Source organism: Tachyglossus aculeatus, chromosome 5 (genome assembly GCF_015852505.1).
Source record: "Tachyglossus aculeatus isolate mTacAcu1 chromosome 5, mTacAcu1.pri, whole genome shotgun sequence".
In the NCBI taxonomy this organism is placed as follows: Eukaryota; Metazoa; Chordata; class Mammalia; order Monotremata; family Tachyglossidae; genus Tachyglossus; species Tachyglossus aculeatus.
In genome coordinates, this window is record NC_052070.1 from 73,161,539 (window position 1) to 73,182,473 (window position 20,935).

Genomic DNA, 20,935 nt, shown 5'->3' on the forward strand with positions numbered 1-20,935 from the left:
AACTTTAAATACAAACTATTATGCTACAGTTAAAAAATTAGTACAGCTGGGAAGAAATGGATTGTGAGTAAAAGAAAGAAAATGAGTAGTCCTGTAGTCTTATGCAGCTGAATTTTTCAGATTGTACTCTTTTGTCTTAAAAATCTATTCCTCCCTATTAGTATTTCTTAAAATGATTTTTATCAATACTACAGTGAAATGATAAAGGCATTTTTCATTGTAGTACAAGATAAATGTCAGCCTGTACTAGTCATAAGAATCAATAACATTACCCTCATTTTTTCCACTTAAGCATGTAGTGCCTGTTTTATCCATTTTAGTTTATTACCAGATAGCTGTTTGGGGATTATTAAAATTATTGTCACCTAGCCATCTAGATTTGCCTGTACAGCCAGTGCAGTAAGAACTTTTCCTCTCTTCCTTCCCAGAGGCTACATAATTCTTTGTTATCATATAGGATATACTAGAAAAACTTGACAAAAAGCAAAGCAAAATTCTGGAATTGAATTTCGCTTCATATCAGTGATTATTCTCATTTCTAGGATTGATCATATCATAAATTTCATAGATTCTCCCACAGTGTCAAGGAAGTAAAGGAGTACCTAGTCTGCCTTTGATAACCTTTCCCCGTAATCAGTCACATCCTTTGTTTCAGCCTGGTAGATAGCTGAAAGATTAGTATAAAAGTTGGCAGGTAATAGTGCCACAATCATTAAATATCAACCCTATCAATAAGTACGAAACTGTTTTTCTGGTGATAAACTTATTATTTCCTGTCACCTTGTCACCAAATAAAGGAGTAGTTGTTAGCCTTTTTAAAAATAAGCTGTTCTGAACCATAGGTATAGCTTTGAGAGAGCATCGAGGCTGTGTGATTGAAAATGGGACTAGCATTAGGAGTAAATAAGTAGTAGTAATTTCTGTTCAGAAAGGAAAAGTTGTATATATACAACTTTGAAAGTAGGTATTGAATTCATGTTCTAGAGCATATGATTTACCAAGCATTAGTATATTTTATTAAAGGATAGTTTAAAATGTCATTTGGTTAATGCTTGTTTTGTGTGGGATCTAGTTAGTAACTCCAAGTCCCAGAAAAGTCTACTACAATATTTTAATTCTGTTTTCCTATCGCAAACCAATTTTCATACTAACATCTTGTCTCTGATTTGTGTTCTTTAAGTAGTGTAGTTGAATAACTGACTTTTGATGCTGTGTATAAAAACTCTAACTATTAGTGTCTGGAAGGATGAAGCATGGCCTGTGGAAAGAGTGTGGGCTGGGGTGTCAGAGGACCTGGGTTCTAATCCCACCACTACTACTTGTCTGCTGTGTGTGACCTTTGGCAAGTCACTTAATTTATCTGTCACTCTGTTTCATAGTCTGTGAAATAGAAATTCAAATGTCTGCTCTCCCTCATACTTTGACTTTGAGCCCCATGAGGGACAGGGTTTCGCTGTGAACTGATAATCCAAGCATTTAGTAGTGTCCTTGACACATAGTAAATGCTTAGCAATTACCACAGTTAGTATTGATCATTATTATTATTGTGCCCTAAGGCTGGTAAAGTGAGATATTCACATTATAGTTTAACAAAACATCCAAGAATTCAAGAGCCTAACATAAAAAAATAATTGACCTCTCACCCTGAGAAACAGTGTGAATACATCAGTTAGTCTTTGTATCCCAAATGAATGTCTCTCTTTTTAGTACTAAAAGTTAGCTTTAATACTTGTATAGGTAATTTTTTATAAAGTGTCTTTTGAAAGCACTTACATTTTTGGCACCATTCCCGAGGGTTGTTTGTTATGGTGGGTGCTATACATAGATTATACAAAGCTATATAGTGTGAGGCATTGAGCATTTAAAATTGAGAATCAGAAATATAAAATAGCACTCATTCTAACATGAATTGTATATATTTTTTCTTAAATCCTTTGAATTCCAAACTGACTTAATAGTGATTCTGTCAGTTTGAAAGTGTTTCAGAAGAGTATACATCTGTGTATGTGATTGTATACTTCCAAGTGTTCCCAATCATGGCTTGAGGGTCATTAGCAGGACCATGAAAACATTAGTGACCTTCACCTTGTCTGTTTTCCCATGGTTTTATTTAAGTCCTTGCTTCTAAACTGCACACGTCTTGGAGGGAGTAAAGGGGAGAACTGAGAAATCACAGCCTTCTCCTCCTTTAGATCGTAAGCTCCATATGGGCAGACATGTCCAATTCCCACCTATGCACTCTTTTTCAACGCTTAGTACAGTGTTTTGCACACAGTAAGAACTTAATAAATGCTGTTACTATCAGCTCTATTGCATTATACTTTCGCAAATGCTTAGAACAGTGCTCTGCACAAAGTAACCACTCAAATACCACTGATTGATAGTCAAGATAAAACAGAGCAAGTGGTAGTAGCTATCCAAAAAAAGGCCCCCTCCTATAATTATAGAACTGTATTTGTCTCATTCTCTAAGAACATGGTTTTTATTTCAACACCTGTTCTCTCTCCTACTTAGACTGTGAGTCCCATGTGGAACCTGATCTTGTATCATACCCCAGGGCTTATTGCAGTGCTTGGTCACGTTAAGTGCTGTATGTCATCGTCTTTAATATTATATAGTAATAAGTAAAGGGTAGCAAGAAAGATAGGAAAAATTGATTTATCCATTAAGCTATTTTCTTTGGTCTTTCTTCCAATAACTCTCTTTCCAAATTAACATTTACAGAATATGGAAAAAAACAAGAGTTGTTCTTCATCTTGTGCTGTTCACGTCAGTTATATTAGAGCATTTGAAGCCTGATGTGTGGGTGAGGTTTATAATCAACATGTTTTTAGTAAAGGAAGTTCATACTTCGCTAGCTCATTAAACACCTTTGAGGCTGTTATGGCTAAAATAGATAAGAGAGACATTCTGAACATTGCATAACTTTGATTTACAGAAAATATTTGTCAAAAAATTCCATGCAATATCTAAGGTTAATGCTGAATGACAGAAGTTGTGGAATAAATGAATAATTGGCTTTGCGGATTGAAAGTTGGCTGGAGAACAGGAAATGATCATTAGTGGAATATTTTTAAACTAGAGTGAAAAAGTTAGTGGTGGTGTGAGACTTTTTGTGTTACCTTAAATCATGCCCCAAATGTCATTAATTTTTCCGTGGTTTGTAGTAACTAGCAGAAGTGAATTGCCAGAAGATTTGGCTCAGTAGTTCCTTGAGTGTTTATTTAATTCAGACATTTGTATCACTGACATTTTTTGAGGCTATCAATAATCATATTAGATCTAGTAATCTTTCAAAAGGACATGTGTGAAACATAATTATGATTGCAAAATGTCATTTTTTTCTGTTTTTGAAAAATGTTTGGTACAGTTATTGTTTCAGATATTGAAAGGAGTAAGCAATCACATGTGCAGTCAAATTAGCAGAATTTTGAGTCCAACTTTTAAAGTTTTTGATTTTCAGAGTTATAGGATGTAATGTTGAATTATCTACATGTGAAATTGAAGCTGAAACATCCCCTCTCAAACAAATTACAGAATGGGAATAGCCATTTCAGGACATGGGAAACTTTATTCACTATGTGGCCAATTTGTGTTCAAAGAGAGACAAAACTTAAGTATCAGAAAAGGCAGTGAGACAGATTTTGCCTGTGAGGACTAAACATCCTTTAAATTCTAAAAGATATTTTGTGGAAACATAGTTTTACATCATTGTATATTACAGGTGGCAATTACATTTCGAAAGATGTAGGAAAGAAGTTGTATGTGGTTATTGCACCAATAAAGAGACCCCTCATTGGGATGTGATGGGTAAAGCAAAAGGTATATAAAGGTGGCATTTTGGAGCAGGTGAAGGCAAAGTAATATATAATAATAATGGCATTTATTAAGCGCTTACTATGTGCAAAGCACTGTTTTAAGCACTGGGGAAGTTACAAGGTGATCAGGTTGTCCCACAGGAGGCTCACAGTCTTAATCCCCATTTTACAGATGAGGTAACTGAGGCACAGAGAAGTTAAATGACTTGCCCAAAGTCACACAGCTAACAATTGGCAGAGCCGGGATTTGAACCCATGACCTCTGACTCCAAAGCCAGACTCCTGGCTCTGTCCACTGAGCCACGCTGCTTCTCTGCAACTAAATCAGGATGGGAAACCAAGGCACTTAGTAAATGCTAAAAAGATGAGTGGTAGATTGAAAAACTGAGAAGTTGGTTTAAAAAGGAGACAATATGTAAAAGTGATGAGCAGGCCCAAAGTAAAGCTGTGTCTACCCTAGATAGCAATGAGAATGTGTCAGGAAAGTGAAGGAATGGAAGAAGACTTTGGAGTTTCTCTTTCCCCTTTTGACTGTAATTTATAGAAGGGAAAATTGAGGATTTGAAACCCGAAATACCTGCTTGAGAGAAAAACACACATTTTCCTGAAGAAAGGGAGTGATCCTATAACAGATGGTCTGTAATCTAAAGAAAGCATTTGGTAGGAAAAGGAGTAAATTATTGTTTAAAATAATGAGTGACCATCCAAGTTAATAATAATAATAATAATGGTACTTGTTAAGCGCTTATTATGGGCCAAGAACTGCTCTAAGTGCTGGGGTATTACAACTGTTATTTATTACAATTATTATTATTGTTGTTATTATTTTTATTACAACTATTGTAACGGTTGGACACAGTCCCTGTCCCACATTGGGCAATACACTCTTAATCCCCATTTTATACGGATGAGGTAACTGAGGCACAGAGAAGTTAAGTGACTTACCCAAGGTCACACAGCAGATATGTGGCAGAGCGAGGATTAGAAACTGTGACCTTTGACCTCCAGGCCTGTGCTCTATCCACTATGCCATGCTCGTATGGCTATGAATGCCAATAGAAGTGTGATTAGCATTCCTCTAATGAGTAGATGGACTGTATACATTGGCAGTAGGCCTCCTATTATGAAAATACACTGCACAGTTGACCGGAAAAATACATAGGCTATAAAGGGGAGTAAATTTGTATGCTGAGCCAATTGTGTTTTATAAGAATGATATCATGATAGCGAAGAGGATATGGATTACTCCTTCAGATATATAACTATGGGGAATCTGAGATCCGATGTCAACAAAAATGAATATCTGATGATAAGAATAGTGAGGAGAGGAAAAAAGAGAACATAAAAGTGGAGAGGGACTTAAAAAATCTAGAAAAACATTTTGGACACAAGAACAATAGAGAAAGTTAGAGAAGCAGCATGGCTTAGTGGGAAAAGCGTGGGATTGTGATCAGAGGATCTGGGCTGTAATACTAGCTCTGCCACTTATCTGCCATGTGACCTTGGGCAAGTCATTTGGCTTCTCTGGACCTCAGTTACCTCACCTGTAAAATGGGGATTAAGACTGTGTCCAACATGATTAATTTTTATCTACCCTAGTGCTTAGTACAGTGCATGACACATAGTAAGTGGTGAACAGATACCATTTTAAGAAAATCATAACCAAATTGGAAAGAGAATGGAAGAGAGCAATTGTGAGAAATATGAAGGTTGCCTCTCTAAGTACACTCATCTAAAATTTTTTTCTTTTCAAGTTTTTCTGAAACATAAGTTATGTCTGGCCACTGTCAACTGGATATTTAGAATTTTTTTTTCTAAACCTGCACTTTTTTTAAAAAAGAAAAAAACCCTAAAATGATGAACATGTATAGGAAAGTACTTTGAACGTTTTGAAAGAAAATCCATGTTGTAGAATAGAACATCTGGAAGTTGAAGCATTGCATTGTGCCCCAAAGTCCTACCGTCTGGTATTTGCTCTTTTCTATGGTATTTCTTAATTGCTTTCTGTGTGCCAGACACTGAACTAAATTCTGGGGTGGTTTTCTTCTTCAAATGCCATCAAATTGCATTCGATCCATAGTGACTCAATGGTTAATGAAAAGCAGCGTGGCTTAGTGGAAAGAGCATGGGCTTGGGAGTCAGAGGTCATGGGTTTGAATCTTGGCCCCACCACTTGCAAGCTGTGTGATTTTGGGCAAGTCACTTCACTTCTCTGTGCCTCAGTTCCCTCATCTGTAAAATGGGGTAGAAGACTCTGAGCCATACGTGGGACAACCTGTTAACTTTGTAGCTACCCCAGCGCTTAGAACAGTGCTCAGCACATAGTAAGCGCTTAACAAATACCATCATTAATATTATTATTATTCCTTCTCCAGAATGTTCCTTCTTCTGTCATAAAGTCATTCAGTGTGGGTATCCATAGAGTTTTCTTGGTAAAGATTCAGAAGTGGTTTACCATTGCTTTCTTCTGCGCAGTGAAATATTTGAGTCTCTGCCATTCTCTCTGATCAACATTTCAATCACTTGATCATCCACTTTTGATTCTTTTCCATGCCACTGCTTTCCAGCACAGGTGAATCGACTTTGACACTTTGGCTTAGACCTTTCCATTATGAGTAACCCTATATGTCATAGCTCTAAGCTTCATCAGCAGCGTATGCAAACTCTCATGCTATAAGTTGTCGATTCAAAGGGGGTAGGTAGAATTTACTCAAGTTGGACACAGGACATTTCCCACATGGGGCTCACAGTCTTAATCCCCAGTTTTTAGATGAGAAAACTGGGGCACAGGGAAGTTAAATGACTTGCCCAAGGTCACACAGCAGACAACTGGCAAAGCTAGGATTAGAATCCAGGTCCTTTGAACTCGTAGGCCTGTGCTCTATCCACTGAGCCATGCTGCTTCTTGGCCTTTAAAGTCCACTTCTTTTGTTTGAACAACTTTGGATTTCACTAGTGACTGCCTCAAGGCTTTTTTAGTGAGTCAGGAGTATACTGATCTTGCTTTTGGATGTTGACATACAGTCTCCTGAGAGGAGGGTTAGGAGGAGCAAGGATAATTGAAAGCCAAGATAATCCAAAAATCTCACTTTAGTCACTTCTTTTGATTTCCTCTTTTCCTTTTCCCCTGCCCCAGACTTATTAGCAGAGCTGGTACAAGTAGCAAAATAAACTGCTTTTGAAAGACAATGACGATTTTACTGGCCACTTTTTGGCAAAGGTGCTAAAAGTGAAATTGCTAGAAATCAAGCACCCAGAGAGACCAGGAGAAAAGCCAAATAGCCAGAACAATGAAGAGGAAAAGTGCACTCAAATTAAAATCAACCCCTGAGTAATTGAGTTAACTGTAACAAGTAGAAAAGAACTTCAGAGTAATTATCACATATGTTTCTTAAATTCATCTATTTTAAGAACATACTAGGAAAAGAAAAAGTACCTTAATAGCCACAGTGTATGTAATTTGAACAGTGCATGTTGGAGAGCTATTAAAATAAAATGGTAAGTATGTATGCTGTTAAGCAGTACCAAATTTTATTAAAATTAATGCTCCAGGTGGCAAATATTTCTTTTCATTTGATGAAAATTTTACTAAAATAGCCCTCATCATCACCTAGGACTTGACAGCTGAACATCAGTATTTCAGTTAGTCAGTAATATTTATTGTGTCTATTTTATGCTTAGCACTTACTGCTTGGGAAAATACAATAGAATTAGTAAACATGATCCCTAACCTCAAGGAGCTTACAAGTCATTTTATAATTAAACGATTGCAATGTACCGTGAGCAAATAAATCCCCAAATGCTGTTGTGGTCAGGATGAGATTATCAATCAGTGGTATTTATTGAGCATTTACTGTGTGCAGAGCATTGTACTAAGTGCTTGGGATAGTACAATATAAATATAAAACATATTCCCTGCCCACAGTGAGTTGCAGTCTAGAGAATTGTGTGGTCTGGACTGTAGTAGGAGATCACTAGGGTAAGGTAGGAATGGGAGAGTTGTGCTTTATAACTGAGAAGCAACGTGGCTTAATGGAAAGAGCACGGGGTTGGGAGTCAGAGGATGTGGATTTTAATCCCAGCTCGCCACTTGTCTGCTGTGTGACCTTGGGCAAGCCACTCAACTTCTCTGTGCGTCAGTTACCTCATCTCTAAAATGGGGATTAAGACTGAGCCCCACGTGGAACAACCTGATTACCTTGTATCTATCCCAGTGCTTAGAACAGTGCTTGGCACATAGTAAGCTCTTAACACCATAATTTTTTTTATAACTGATGATGAGGAATTTCGGATGACAAGTGGATGGGCAACCCCTGGAGATTCTTGAGGAGTGGGGATTACTCCATTTATGTGACTTTGACCTCAAATAAAACAATATATATTTAGAATAATTTTACTACGTTAGTCCAGTTAGCATGAAGTCTGTATAAAATTTGCCCTGCAAGAAATATAAAAATTCAGTTGCTCTCTGAAAAACCAGTTATCCAGTTTAATAACATCAAAAATGAAGATTGGTTTGCTTTCTCAGCATTCAAATAAATATTTTCTTAACGTTTCTTCTCCTTTTATCAATTTAAAGCCGTGTGGGAAAACAGCATCAGAGTAGTTGGCATGTGGCTCCTAGCATTGCTTATGTTGCCCATTGCTTCATTTTTCTGCCATCTGAATGTTGAAAACTTTAATAGGTATAATTCACAGTTTATAAAAGATTAAAACTGCGTCTGTGACTTTCAAAATACTCCCTAAAGACGGTGGTGCTATTTTCCAGCCAAGTGTATGGTGTGTTTTCACAGTAGTTTACCTCTGACAGAGAGAAAAAAATCCTTGCTTATTTATCATTGTTACACAAGAGTTGTAGTATAAATGCTCTTTCTTCTGTTTGCCTTCTCTTGAGAATTAGGAGTACTATAGGGAAATGGATCAGTTCTAGTTGATGCATAACAAGATTTTTCTTCAAACAAAATTTCTAATTTTGGGATGTTTCTTCAGGCCAAAAGCTGTAGAACCACATAAACTGTAGGCCTGCTCTCAGGCTCCAGGAATAATTTTTCAAGACATTAATTACATGAGACTCCTACAAAAGGGTATTTTATTTCAACCAGAATGTGGATTTAGAGATTAACATAATTTTTTTTTATTTGGTCCAGGTCTTTCATTATGGAAAGAGAATTCATGTTGTAGAATACCAGAAGGAATTTTACATGTGTGAATCTTTTAATTGGTTGCTATTTATAAAGTTGTTAAATTATACAATAATGTCATAATCGGCAGAGTGCCATTTGGAAAGAAGAATAAAAGGTTGATTTACAATCTGGCTACTTTTACAGAAGATTTTCCTATGGCTAAAGTAATGGAACTGGAATGTTTTTTCACATTTGGGCTATTTGGAATTTTACGAGGTTCCAACATCAAGGACTTGGCTAAAATCATCAGATTATGGTTTGCTGAAAAGATTTTTAAAGTAAAATGTATTAGATTATTTTTGTTTGCCATATATGGTTTCAGAATAATAACACTACCACTATTTCAACTCTATTGACAGGTTTTTCTGTAGCTGTTTGTTTTTTTAAATAAACAAGAACTAATCCCAGCTCCGCCACTTGTGTGCTGGGTGACTGGGCAAGTCACTTCACTTCTCTGGGCCTCAATTACCTCATCTGTAAATTGAGGACTGAGACTGTGAGCCCCATATTGGACAGGGACTGTGTCCAACGTGATCTGCTTGTATTCACCCCAGCTGAATACAAGCCTGCCACATAGTTAAGCGCTTAATAAGTAACGTAGTTATCATTATTATTATAAAAGATGTTTTCCCCAATCCCAGTCATCAACTTGGGTTCTTAAAAAAATGTAGCAGAAATCTGCCTGGTGGTTGTAGTCAGACTCCAAATAATAAAATTTAATGAAGCGGAAATGAAGCTAAGATTAAAGTACATTTTTCCAGGGTATTTTTTTATAGCATACTTGAAAAAGCTCCGTTCTAGTGCATCCTTGGAGATGTTCGTTTATTCTTCACTCTTGCCCAATTCTTGTAGAGTTCCTTTTAGAGACTGAGTTTTGGCAATGGGATTAGCCATTGTAGTAAATTCTATTTCAAAGCACTTTATTTTATTGCTCGGTCCCATGTTGTAACCTTAAATTTTAGGAATCTGGGATTATAACTACAAGTTTCAGAGTTAATGAGCTGCCAATTTTTCGTAAAGAATTTGAAAAGCATTTAGCCTTTATCTTTTGGGTTTTTTTCCCTACTTTCCCCTTTAGTAGTGCTTTAATTTGCACAGGCTCTCACATTTTTATTTTTTAATGGTATTTGTTAAGCACTTACTCTGTGCCAAGTGCTGTACTAAGTGGTGGGGAAGACATATATTAACCAGGTTACAACACATGTCCCACACGTGGCTCGAGTTTTAATCTCAATTTATAGATGAGGTAACTGATATTTACCTAATTAAGTTGATTTGCAGCTAAAAGGAAAAGCAGTGATATTCCCCCTCTGGACTGCGAGCTTATTGTGGGCAGGGAGTACGTTTACCAACTCTGTGTTCTGCACATAGAAAGCACTCAATAAATGCCATCAATTGACTGATATTCCATAGAAAATAAAAGGAGCAATAAACAGTTTTGAACCGAACGGATTCATTTACCCATAGACAAGTAGCTAAGTTCACTAGATCTAATTTTTTTTGTTTTAGAATATCTTAATAACCAGAAATCATCAAGAGCAGTGTTTAAACATCGCAAAAGGCAGAAAGCCCCTCACTGTCGAATAACACTTAGTAAGAACTGACTACCAATTCCTGATTTCTACCAAATCCTTCCTTCTTGAAGACCTGCCTTGAAGGCATTCAGTAGGTTCACTTCTGGACTCAAAAGAGTCTACTCTGACTGCATGTGTGTTTTCTCAAGTCAGCCGCCTAATATTTTGTAAGGGGAACTTTACAGAATAGCATTATTTACTCCAAAATGCGTTTCTTCAAAACACCCACTGAGGTGGGTATGAAATAGGAATCCAAGGTATGAAATAGGAATCCATAGTTCACAAGCAAGGAAATTGAAATTTGACCATGCAGACATAAGTAATAGAGCTGAACTAGTCTTCAGATAGCCAACCCCGTATGCAGCTACCAGTCAATTTTAAGACTTGAGGCAGGCAGAGGCAGAAGAAAAGTGTTTAAGTAGTGTGAATGTTTCTTACATTTCTCCCAGATATTCACTGTATTAACCTAATTTTTAAGGTGTGGCTTCTGCAGCCTCAGCAAATTTTGGGACTCATTATTCTATACCAAAATATACTGCCTTGGGCAAGTAGTTTCAGAAGTAAAATGTTGTTCAGCAATATTCCAGTCATTTGCCATGAATGTTGTTTAAAAATGCCAAGTTAATCTTTGCTAGTTTGTTATCAGAACTTAAAAAAATCACTTTCTGCTGCAATGTTTCTTATGGCAAACTGAAAACACTTTGTCACTTCACACTGTACCTTCTCTAAGAAAGGTAATTAATGCCCACATAAATATTGTCATTCACAATTACGATCACAGTAATTTACTCTGTTTTGTTGTTCCCTTGGAGTATGCTAGCACTGGCCCATCTCATTTAGTGAAAAGGAAAATGAAAATTCATATTTAAATGTCATTTTGAAAAATATACTAAAATGTATAAGTTTGGGCCTTGCTCAACTCAGCCCAATTTGAGTGCCAGATTTGTAGCTCTCTTGGATGAAGTCCTCTTTTTCCTTTTTTTTTCTTTTTGTATGTTTAGTAATCTGGGCCTGTAGCAAATAGAAACAGATTTTTTGCTTTGGCTTTTTTCCTCCCTTCCTTTGGTATCTTATCTAAAAAGCAACATATCTGGTTAGGATTAAAGGAGAGACAGTTTTCCTTTTTCTCAGTTTACTGCTGTGTGATACGTCAATCGGGGTCTGTCACCTTTTTATATGATTTCTTTTTATGACAGGAAAAAATCAGATGACTTCCTTTAAATCAAAACACCTCACTGCCCACAAGTTGGGAGGAGTATTTTTGCCATTTTATAACTTCCTTTAATAGTTTACATGAAAGCCTTTTATTTAAAATGGGTTATCTGCCAGATCAACACATTTCATTATAAATGCTTAAAAAACCCACCATGAAGCCTCTGCAATAGAACATTAACTCTCCTACACTATTTATTTAAACTGATGCATTTGGCTGCCTTCTCTTTCTTATTCAGTGCAATCCTGTAGCTTTATTCCTTTGAAAAGAAAAGATTGAAGACAAGGATCCAGGTCTTTCTCTGAGGGCAGATAATGGGAAGGAATTGAGAGTGGGGTAAGAGAAGGGAGGATTGAGGGGAAACAACTAGGACGGGAAGAGAACTCAAACAGAAGCTCTCTTGTAGAAAGTGGAGGCTGTGTGGTTGTCAAAGCACGGGACCATAGATCCATCACCATTATTTGCCAAGCTTCTGATGACTTGTACTGTAATAAGAATGGCAGCCTCTCTTGTCTTTCTTTTTTTTGTCACAGCACTGAAGCTGGTAGAAGAGGCGGCACCTTATCCATGCAAGGATGTGGGTGACTGGGATCATGGCTTCATGCTTTGTCTGTCTTTAATTTAGATGCATCAGTATTAACAGTATTTATTGAAAGCATTTTTGGAGCAGAATAATGAGTATGTGGGGAATTACAAATGAAGTAAAAGACATGGTGCCTAGCCTCTGGAAACTAGGTTTTAGTCTACATAGATTGGGATCTTTTTCATCATGGGATTTCTTTCATGAATATGCATAGCAATCAAAATGAGCAAAATGCTTTTGCTTTTGGCACCTAGGTTTGAGTCTCAGAAATGTAGAAATCAGGTATTTTGCATTAGGATTCCTTTCTGCTGTTAACTCTAGTGTTACACACAGAACCCTTCAGGACTTGTCAATAGAAATCAGGTATTTTGCATTAGGATTCCTTTCTGCTGTTAACTCTAGTATTACACACAGAACCCTTCAGGACTTGTCAAGGCTGATTCCTTTTTCAGCCTGGCCTGCCTATCTGTGTCCATTAAGGGGAATTTTAACTGCTAGATTCAGTTCAAATATAGAATTTGTTCTGCACTTAGTTCCAAGACCTCATTAGTTCAGCAGAAACAATTTGAGAAAAGCAATTTTTAAATAAGCTAATTTCAGAGAGGATTACTAATTGTCTTCTCTCCGGTGTTCCTTTGGGTATTGTAGTCCAGTTTGTAGTCCCCCATACTACTCTCATCGTCATCTTCGTCAGCAATAATCTACTACTTTTAAGGTTCTGTCAACCTTGATCTATATTTTTATGATTAGGAACTTAGGTTATTGAGGTCATTTGAATCAGTTATTTACTGAGCATCTGCTCTTTGTAGAGAACTGGGATAGATGTATGGGAGGCTACAATACAGTGTTGGTCTACATCATCCATGCTTATAAAAATGATACTAGTATGAGATTTATATAGTTCACTTCTTCCTATCTCATTTTACCCATACAGAATCTGTATGAGAAAGAGGGTCAAGATGCTATCACCAAGGCAGGATTTAGTAGCAGAATTAGAGATAGCATTAGACTAAAAGCTGAGAGGTAGCTTACTGATGTTGTGAGAAGCAGCCTGGTGTAGTGGAAAGAGTAATAATAATAATAAAAATAACTGTGGTATTTGTTAAATGCTTACTGTGTGCCATGCACTGTACTAAGCGCTGGGGTAGATACAAGCAGATCAGGTTGTACACAGCCCCTGTCCCACGTGGGGCTCTCTGTCTCAATTGTATGAAAGCCTGGGTTCTAATCCTGGCTCTGCCACTTGCCTGCTGGCTGACCTGCTTAATGTATCTGTGCCACAGTTTCCTCATCTATAAAATGGGGATTAAATACCTGTTCTCCCATTCCCTTAGATAATGAATCCAATATCTAATCTGCTTCTATTGTATCTACCCCAGTGCTTAGCACAGTGTTTGGCATATACCATTAACTGGTTAATGAGTACTATAGTTACCGTCATTTATTAGAATTGGAGAAATAGAATGAATCAGTTTATCATCATCATCATCATCATCAACCGTATTTATTGAGCGCTTACTGTGTGCAGAGCACTGTACTAAGCGCTTGGGAAGTACAAGTTGGCAACACATAGAGACAGTCCCTACCCAACAGTGAGCTCACAGTCTAAAAGGGGGAGACAGAGAACAAAACCAAACATACTAACAAAATAAAATTAATAGAATAGATATGTACAAGTAAAATAAATAAATAAATAGAGTAACAAATATGCAGAAACATATATACATCTATACAGGTGCTGTGGGGAAGTTTATCAGTTAGATCTAGACTCTAAGCTCCTTGTTGGACACAAACATGCCCATCAACTCAGGTGTTTTCCCTCCCCACAGTAAGTGCTCAAAAATACCATTAATTGATCGATAGATAGGCAAACTTCTTTGAGGGCCGCCCCAGTAAGTCAGATCTGGGTTTTGTCCATTATCTTAGTAATTAATGCAGGATCTTTCTTTCAGAGACAAACTTTAGTAGTTGTCATTTAAATTCAAAGCCAGGTATGACATGGTTGAGACCTTTTCTTCTCTATTAAAAAACAGTTGCCAGGTTTTGTTCCTTAGATTGGCAGTTCTTGGGAATAGTTTTTGCCCATTAGTAGATGAGCAGTTTACATCATTATTATGTAGCCTTAGTTATCTGTTGATTCTGCCAACCTCTGAGCTGGATTGCTGTCTGTTTTTGAATGATTCTTGTATTTATTGTGTAGGAATGATAAGGTACCCCAATACATGACCTAAAGCTATTCCATCCCTTGTCTTGTATTACCATTGCAACTGCATTTTGATTTTTAGCCGATCTTTTCTACAAATGACTCTGTCCACATTACTATAAATAATTTGTTTTTTTGTTTAAGTTGGGACCTATGAATGCACCTGTTTGTTCGTGCTGTTATGAATAAATACGAATTATCCGTGAAATGGTAAATAGGGCTACAGTTAATTAGGAAGTACCTACCAATTATGCACTCATCAATAAAACTTGTTTCAATTTGAATGACTATTTCAAGGAGACTATAGGGTCACTACATTCTGAAAAATATAGTTTTACTCAGGCCACCCAGAAATTAGAGTGCATATTCTCCTTGGAAAGGGAATAATTCCACTACAGTGGCCATTTAGTCTTGCATTGTTTCAGTCTCTGTCACATGAATTTGGAAAGAAAATAACTTGTCTGCCAATGTGAGTGATTCATAAATTCCTGGCACAGTTGCATTAAGCCATGTGATATAATAAAGTGTCTCCTTTAAATAGATTTGCAGGAGTAATGTGTCACTTCTGTTATTTATCCTATTTTAAACTACAAAGTTGTATAATGACAAGTCCCATAGATTTATTAAATGCCCAATTTAATAGACCATTTATGTAATTTTTAATTGAATTAACTGTGTATAATGTAAGCAGCATTGTGTATTGGATAGAGCACAGGCCTGAGAGTTAAGGTCATGAGTTCGAAACGTAGTTCTCATCCTAGCTCTGCCACTTGGGTGTTGTGTGACCTTGGACAAATCACTTCACTTCTCTGTGCCTGTTACCTCTACTGTAAAATGAAGATTGAGACTGTGATCCCCACATGGGATATAGGTACTGTGTCCAACACAACTTATATCCACCCCAGCACTTAGTACAGTGCCTGGCATGTAGCACTTAACAAATACCACTGTTATTATTATTACTGTTCTCGGCACCAATAGAGTTGGTATACATGATTCAGGCCTTTAAGGGGCTTACCATTTAGTTGGGGAGACAGACATTTAAATAAATTATAGATGGGGGGAAATAACAAAGAGTGTAAGGATTTGTACATAGGTCCCGTGGGGAAGGAGTATCAGAGTGCTTAGGGAGAACGGAACTAAGTGCAGAAATGACATAGAAGGAAGGAGGAATAGGATGGAAGGAAGTCAGTCAATCTTATTTATTTGATCGCTTACTGTATCTTCAAAGAGCACTGAACTAAGTGCTTCGGGGAGTACAATATAATGATACATTCCCTGCCCACAACGATTTTACAGTTCAGAGAGGGAGACAGACATTAATGTAAGTAAATTACAGATGTGTATATAAGTGCTATGAGCTGAGGGGGGATGAATAATAATGAACAAATACCAACATTATAATAGAGCAAGTCAGGGTGATGCAGGAGTGGAAGAGAAAGGAAAGAGAGCTTAGTCATGTAAGGCTTCTTGGAGGAGATGTGCCTTCAGTAAGGCTTTGAAGTGTGGGAAAGTAATTGTCTGGCATTTATGAGGAGGGAGAGCATTCCAGGCCAGAGGCAGGATGTGAGCAAGAAGTTGGTGGCAAAATGAATGAGATCGAGGTACAGTGAGAAGGTTAGCATTAGAGGAGCGAAGTGTGTGGGCTGGGTTGTAGTAGGAGAGTAGTAAGGTGAGTTAGTAGGAGACAAAGTGATTGAGTGCTTTAAAGCCAATAGTGGGGAATTTGATGTAGAGGTGGATGGGCAACCACTGGAGGTTCTTGAGGACTGGGGAAACATGGCTTGAATTTTTTTGGAGACAAATGTCCGGGCAGCAGACTGGAGTATGGACTGGAGTGGAGAGGCATGAGGCTGGGAGATCAGCAAGAAGGCCGATACAGTAATCACGGTGGAATAGGATAAGTGATTATAATAACATGGTAGCAGTTTGGGTGGAGAGAAAAGGGCAGGATGAGAGGTCAGAGAGGGTTTTCAGGAGGAAATGATAATACTTGTGGTATTTGTTAAGCCTTTACTATGTGCCAGGCTCTGCAGTAGTTACATGATAATCAGGTGAACACCACCCCATCCCATACGGGGCTTACAGTCTAAGTAGGTGGGAGAACAACTATTGAATTTCCATTTTAAAGCTGAGGAAACTGAGGCCAAGAGAAATGAAGTGGCTTGTCCTGGATCACAAGGCGAGTGGCAGAGCCAGGATTAGAGCCGAAGTCCTCTGTTCTAGACTGTGAGCCTGCTGTTGGGTAGGGACCATCTCTATATGTTGCCAATTTGTACTTTCCAGCGCTTAGTACAGTGTTCTGCACACAGTAAGCGTTCAATAAATACGATTGAATGAATGAATGACACCCGGACCGTTGCCCTTTTTTCCATTAGTCCTCTGTTAACTCTGTCATATCGTACTCTCCCATGTGCTTACTACAGTGCTCTGCATAAAGTTAAGCACTCAATAAATATGATTGATTGATTGATCAGGCCATGCTGCTTTCCCTGCTGCTACTTCATCCTGCCTTTAATAGGGAGTTGTAGAAGGGGAAAGTGGTGATCTGTTAGATAAGAAGGGAAAGGGATTTCCAGGCAGGACGGAGGGTGTAAGCAAAAGTTTGAAGGCAAGGCTCAGTTAATATGGCCTGCAGGCAGCAGAGGCTAGAGACAGGAAGATCTGCAAGGAGTCTGATGCAGTAATTGAGTTGGGATATGACAGGTGCTGGTGGCAGTTAAAATGGAGAGGATAGGGCAGGTTTTGGAGATGTTAGGAAGAACTAACAATATTTAGTGACCGACTGACTGACTCTGCAGGTTACATGAGAGAGGGGATTGAAGGATAATAATAATAATGGTATTTGTTGAGTGCTTACTATGTGCAAAGCACTGTTCTAAGCACTGGGGGGGATACAAGGTAATCAGGTTGTTCCATGTGGGGATCACAATCTCAATCCCTATTTTACAGATGAGGGAACTGAGGCACAGAGAAGTTAAGTGACTTGCCCAAAGTCACACAGCTGATAAGTGACAGAGCCGGAATTCGAACCCATGACATCTGACTCCCAAGCCCGGGCTCTTTCCACTGAGCCACGCTGCTTCTCTAATAATGCCGTGGTTGTAGGAGGATAATGGTGTTGTCAACAGTGATGGCATAGGTGGAGGAGAGGATTTGAGAGGGAAGATGAGGAGTTCACTTTTGGGCATGTTGAGCTTGAAGTGCCAGTAGGACATCAATGTATAGATATTCTGGAGGCAGGAAGGAAAATGTAGAAACATCTAAGCTTCCAAGCCAACATCTAAGCAAATGCCTAAACCAGCATTACTTGCAACTTATGTGGATACACTGGATCTTATTGAAAAATTGTTGACATTAAGTCAGTTTGGACGCATTTTGCCATTTTGACTTTGTATTTTCCACATTTATGACTCAGATAGTATCCCTGTGATTATTCCATGATGTATAATAACCCCTGCAGGCAAGTGAATTAAGGCTAGAACTGGACATCTAGATGAAATAGATGCAGTTACAAGAAGTTTGGAAAGTATGTTTAGTCTCCCTGTAATTAGGAATTTAATAAAGTAAGCATTCTAAGACAGCATTTATAAGGAGACATGCATTTGGAAATTTTGATATTAAATCACTCAATATGTGGGTAAGATATTTCTATCTTGAGAAGATGAAAAACACATATTTTCATTCTGTATATGTGTTTGGGTTTTTTTGTGGTAGTGGAAAATTCTATTTGCAGTTTGGCTTCAGGATATGGATATCACTCCCCACATAGCATTCCATGTTTGAAAGATTTAATGAAAAATGTCTGGATCTTGTTACGTTTTCAACTTGTATTTATTTTTTAGGACATGTGACCTGAAACAATGGGGCCATTTATCAGGCCTCTCTTTTCATGAAAGTGGCTTTTGGGTCCACAGGGAGCAAACTTTGGAAGTCAACACAGCCTCCAACTCAGTCTAAAACTGTCATCAACTTTATTCTTTGTGACTTTTAAATTTTAAAAACAATGTTTGGTTTATACAAGAAATTTTGGGGACTCTTTTTTATAATTGCCTCATGACTACTTTGAGATAAATACTGATAGTCATTTGAGAATAATAAAACATGTTTCTCTGTTGAGCTATTGGTGATTTCTCTAGGGTAGATATATAAATTAAGGCTATACTAAAGTTAGTATTGTCTAATGTTATTCCTTGGCCTCGTTTTCCAAAAGTATTATATTTTTATGTTAGGCATTAGTGATGAGTGCTCTTAAAAAGAATTTTTTAATGTATTTCCCATGGAGAATTATAAAGGAATATACCTAATCTAGTTAGAAAAGTCATTTGTACCAAATAATTGAAGAATCTCAACTAATTTTTTTCACAAGCATTTGTTTCTAGAAGGCAGCTTTACTTCAAAGAAGAATCTCAGATGAAAATAATCTTGATTTATTTTTTCCTCATTTAACCTTAGGCCCTTTTAATAAAATACTGTGATCATGAAAGTTGGCATAATGTTATTCTCTGTTAAATATAAATGTCTAATTTAAATTTCTTTAATATGAGGAGACCAAAAAGCAAACTTGCCTTATTACATTGTTTCAGGTATGTCTCTGAGCTTTTCTGAATTACAAATATGGTTGAAAATGAAATTCTCTCAACTAAATCAAACTGTAGGATCCAACATCGAGGACATTTAAGATATTCTATTTCCCAGATGAGACACACATGGCCAGACCCAGTGATTATTTCCTTATGGTAATCCAACCAGTTAGCAGGGTTATTTTAACCATTAGGTCAGAGGGAAGGAGTCATTTGCTCACTGCCCTCAGAGGATGCTCAGCAACACCCTGATGTCCAATGTCCATTCTGCCCTATTTTACCCCTATCTGCAGCTGGGCTAAAGTAGTCCCTCCACTCCCATTTCCTGGATATCAGGGAAGGGAAATGGTACTTATAGGCAGGGGTGTGTTCATGCCTTGGGGATAGCAAATGGGGGTGAACTGTAATCTGTGAAGGCTCATTAAAAACGTTCCTGTGGCCTTGTTCACCGTACACTACTGTTTTTGATTAATTTTCTGATAGCAAGCAGAGAAGAATTTTAGCTGATATCTGCATTGGCCATAGAAGTATCGTATGAATAATGGGGATCAAAATGCAAAGGCCCCTTTCACACCTATTTCCCATAAATCGTGCTTTTGCAGAAGGCCATGAGAGTTCAGTGTAAAGAGAGAATGAATGAAAATAAAATATTTCGTATAGTGTAATTTTACTGGGATTCTGACCTGTCATTAAGTACTCTCATCTTGGAGATTTGTGCTGTATATCATCCAGTTAACTTGAATAGTGTACAGCCTGCTTAAAATCATCAAGGTTAACTTAAATGAAAAGCAAATAAGTTTAGATTATTTTTGGAGGCATCATTTTATGATTAAGCTGTTTAAAATATGCAATGTATCAGCTTTATCTCTCTGATTAAAATAGCCACTTTCCATTTTACTTATCCCTTAAAATAGTTTAGGGTCATCAGCTGTGATGTCTTTAAAACTTTAAATCTAGGCAAAGAGGAGACAAAGCACCAAGTTAATGTAAAATAATGTTGTGATATGCTCTAAAAGAATTGTAGGTCATGTCTACATGTCAGTATTTTTCCATTATCCTTCTAAAACTTTTTTTCTGGTAAAATGATCTTTAGTAGCTTAAATGGATTTCCTATTAAAATGGAAACTTTTTTTCTAAAATACAATTTTCCATTTTCTGTTCAATATGTTACCTAAAATGAACTCATATCTTTTATTGGCCACTACAGTGTCAGAATTAAGTACACATTTTGCCAATAGTCACATAACTCTAGGCACAGAACTATGTATGTCTTCTCTCTTTGTTCTCAATTAACATTACACCTCTATTAATGTTCAAAAAAAAAAACATGACCCACCCACCACTTCGCAGTCACCTAAGAAGTACATGGTCTAGATAGACTGAGTCCTGTTGCTCTCCTTTCATCTGTCCAAGTTTCTTAAGTCTTACCTGCTATTAAAGACTTTAAGAATGGTTGTGTGATATTCTTTAAGGTGTTATGACTGTACTCTTTCCATTCTAATTTTGCCATGATGTACTAGACCTGTGTGAGTAGAATGTTCAACAATGCACATAGCTCACTACAAATCACTTTCTGTTATTCAGGGGGAAGAGACAGAATGATGGAAGGTAGATACAAATATCTACAAAGCTAACTCACTATGGGCAGAGAATGTATCAGCTAATTCTGTTGTCTTGTTATGTCCCAAGAGCTTATTATAGTACTCTGCACATAGTAAGCACTGAAAAAAATACTATTCATTGACTGCTTTTCATTCTGAGCTTGGGGTGAAAGGGAG

General features: G+C 37.4%; 1 protein-coding gene across 6 annotated transcripts in view; it reads left to right on the plus strand.

Moving 5' to 3' along the window:
- Positions 1–20,935, plus strand: part of NEO1 (neogenin 1) — a 166,437-nt gene that overhangs the window by 75,305 nt on the left and 70,197 nt on the right. The window lies entirely within an intron of this gene.